Source organism: Nylanderia fulva, unplaced genomic scaffold (genome assembly GCF_048542155.1).
Source record: "Nylanderia fulva isolate GAGA-0341 unplaced genomic scaffold, ASM4854215v1 Scaffold774, whole genome shotgun sequence".
Classification (NCBI taxonomy): domain Eukaryota; kingdom Metazoa; phylum Arthropoda; class Insecta; order Hymenoptera; family Formicidae; genus Nylanderia; species Nylanderia fulva.
In genome coordinates, this window is record NW_028190888.1 from 12,119 (window position 1) to 15,987 (window position 3,869).

Here is a 3,869-nt window from a genome sequence, read left to right on the forward strand (position 1 = left end):
TGCCATTTTATTTGCCGCCGGTCTTGCTCAGCCGGTCGGCGACACTCTGCTGTGTTTAACGCTATTATGTAAAGCGTACGAGAGAACGACGGAGGCGAGAGTAAACCCCCGACGCCGCCGCCTCTCCTCTTCTTCCTCCTCCTCTCCGTTCAAAAATCCACAAGATCAAAATACTCGTGTTCTTATTCTCCCAAATGTTATGATGCGCGGTCTCGAGAGACCGCGCGATTCACCCTGACGCTAGATCGACGATGGCGATGCTTAGACGTCGAGGACTGTTCTGTCTGGTTCGTACGCGTTTAACCGCACACGACCAGCAATAAGATTTCGCTACGGCGTACAAAGCGAGCGGGAAGAAGCAACTCTTCCCGCAAACTCGTATCCGTGGAGTAGATGCTCGGTAAGCGCGACGATTCCGCTGCTGCGTACGAAACGAGAGGGAACCGCGCGGCCAACACACTAGAGGCGTGCGCGCCACATAAGAGCCATTCGGTCTTGCGACACCGACTCGTGGCAATGCTGTGCTCGTAATAAATAAGTGTGCGTTAATTTTGCGCGCGTTCGGCGACGAACGAGAAGAGCCGCACCGTAATCCCCGGCGAAGAGGAATACGAGACGACGCGAGAGTCGAACGTACGTTCTCGCGAGACACGCAACCTCCAAGCATGAGAAGACTTGGCGGCGGCGCGTTCTGCGACGATCGTATATTATTTTATATATTCGTGGTTTCCAAATCAAACATTTTATATAAATGTTCTCTCCGTGTCAGAGTCGCGACTCGACAAAATCCGTTCTCGACCCGTTCGGGCGATTCTTCGTTTGTCAACGTCGAGAGCGCGACACGTACAATATTAATCTCTCCTACCCTCTTATAGTACCCAACCGACCGGCCAAGCGGTCGGCGACGGTACGGAGAGCGGTCGAAACACGCCGGAGTGGCGAGAGACTCGAGAAAGTACGTTTACGACTCGTCCGGACTCGCTCGACTCGTTCGACGCGCCGAGCGCGACGTATCCTCTTATAGTACCCAACCGGCCGGCCAGGCGGTCGGCGACGCACGGTCCTACGCACGGCCGTATGCGAGCGCGAGCGCCGAAAGGCGCGTTCAATCGAGACATAGTCGCGGAGAGCGAACGATCGAAAAGTCCTATTGTACGATAAAATATTATCACGATAGCCGTATGGCGAATGTCAAACAACGATAATTAGCATTAATTAAGAAGGAAACAAACGAAATGCCGGGACAATAAGGTATAAGCACCGACGGTACCTCCGGGCCGGGCGGCACCTCCGGGCCGGGCGGCACCTCCGGGTCGGGCGGCACCTCCGGGCCGGGCGACACCTCCGGGAACCACGGCCGACCGGCGACACCTCCGGGCCGGGCGACACCTCCGGGAACCACGGCCGACCGGCGGCACCTCCGGGCCGGGCGGCACCTCCGGGCCGGGCGACACCTCCGGGAACCACGGCCGACCGGCGACACCTCCGGGCACGGGCGACACCTCCGGGAACCACGGCCGACCGGCGACACCTCCGGGACGGGCGGCACCTCCGGACGACCGAATGATCTCTCGAAGTCAGACGACCGCCGGCGGTACCTCCGGAACACTTAACGACGATTTACGGCGCCGCAACGAGGAGAGCTACGTAAAACGTTTCGGACGAAAGTTACTTACTATTCGGCGCTCGCTCGACATGAGGGCGCTGTCCGATTACTAACTCGAAACGTGTCTCTCAAACCCACGTGTCGGAGACATATATTTCGAATTATTACGGATGATACGCAACACGCAAGCTGCGGTGACCGCGATTACGGTACGGAACACTCGCCCGATGCGAAATCACGCGCGCGGCAACCGAGACGGCTCGTTACGGGCGTGATTATACGTGCGGCACCACATAACGGCCGGCGTCAACTTGGGGACGGACGGCACCTCCGGGACGGGCGACACCTCCGGACGACCGAATGATTTCACCAAGTCCGTCGCCCGCCGGCGGTACCTCCGGGGCACTTGACGGCGAGTAGCGCCGCTACGAGGAGATAATGCTACGATACGGAAATACGTTTCGGACAAAGGTTTCGTACTTTTCGACGCTCCGCACGACCGCGCGACACGATTATTACGATATCTGCTAATTCCCGGCTACCACTCGTCGGATGCACAATCTTCGAGATTCTACGACCGATACGTGGACGAATGCAGGCAGGATGCCGATAAGCGAAGCCGGAGTGTTTGCACGAATAAACTTTCCGATGCGTCCTCATTTAATTAATCTCATTTAGCTCGCTCGTTAGCGGTACAAGCGAGAACTCGGGAACAGGCGCAAGTTCGCTCGCGGCGCGTTGCTCTCGCCGGCGAGCGAGAAATTTTTCCAGGCCCGATAGCGGCGTGTTGCCTTGATTAGCGGGCGACACCTCCGGCGGCACGCGCCGACCCGTAACCCAAGTTACGATCGCGGCGTGTTGCTTTCGTTGGCAGGCGACACCTTCCGGCGGCACGCGCCGCCTCGTAACCAAGTCCGATCGCGGCAGTGTTGCTTTCGTTGGCGGGGCGACACCATCCGGCCGACAAGCGCCGCCCTTTTTACCAAAGTTCCGCTCGCGGCGTGTTGCTTTCGCTTGGGCGATCGCCCCCTTCTTACCCCAAGTTCCGCTTCGCGGCGTGTTGCTTTCGCCGGCGAGCGAGAAATTTTTCCAAGTCCGTCGCGGGCGTGTTGCTTTCGCCGGCGAGCGAGAAATTCATCCAAGTCCGTCGCGGCGTGTTGTTTCGCCGTCGAAAGTGTGGGGTCTCGTCTAACCGACAAGACGAATCCCAAGCCGAGGGTGAGTTCAACAGATCGCAGCGTGGTAATGCTCTACGAGTACAACACCCCCGCAAGGTACCTAAGTCGTCTACAGACGATTCGAGTCTCGACATCGAAACTGCGAAAATGATCGACCGTTAGACGCCGTGCCGTCGTAGCGTGAGATCCCCGACGACGGGCGATGGCGCGTACGGCCAAACCGGGCTCGTGCGACGACCGGCCGAGGACCGGCCGCTAGTAGTGTCACATTGTTTTGAGCCTTTCGACTCACGAGATCCTCAGAGATATCATTGCCACCTTCGACTAGAGAGGATACGGCCTCTAGAGGCGTTCAGGAATAATCCCCACGGATGGTAGCTTCGCCGCTACCCGGCCGCTCGACCGAGTGCGTGAACACAAATGTCCGAACCTGCGGTTCCCTCTCGTATGAGCAGTATTACTATCGCAAATGACTAGTCATCAGTAGGGAAAACTAACTGTCTCACGACGCCCGTCTAAACCCAGCTCACGTTCCCTGTTGGCGGGTGAACAATCCGACGCTTGGCGAATTCTGCTTCGCAATGATAGGAAGAGCCGACATCGAAGGATCAAAAAGCGACGTCGCTATGAACGCTTGGCCGCCCCAATCCCTGTGGTAACTTTTCTGACACCTCTTGCTGAAAACTCTTCAAGCCAAAAGGATCGATATGGCCGTGCTTTCGCAGTCTCTATGCGTACTGAACATCGAGATCAAGCCAGCTTTTGCCTTTTGCTCTACGCGAGGTTTCTGTCCTCGCTGAGCTGGCCCCCTTAGGACACCTGCGTTATTCTTTGACAGATGTACCGCCCCAGTCAAACTCCCCCGCCTGGGCAGTGTCATCGATTTTTTAGATCGGATCACGCGGGGCTAACGTCGATCGGCCGAGGCCTCCACGCCACTCTGACATCACGTGGCTCTACGCACCTGACCGCGGGGCGCCGCCGCGGGGCCCCCTCGCTCCGCCTCCCGCGTCCGTCAGGCCCTGCTGCAGTCGTGGTATTTCCGGCGATGTTGCCTCCCCCCCTTCTTGTAGGGGCATGGCTGG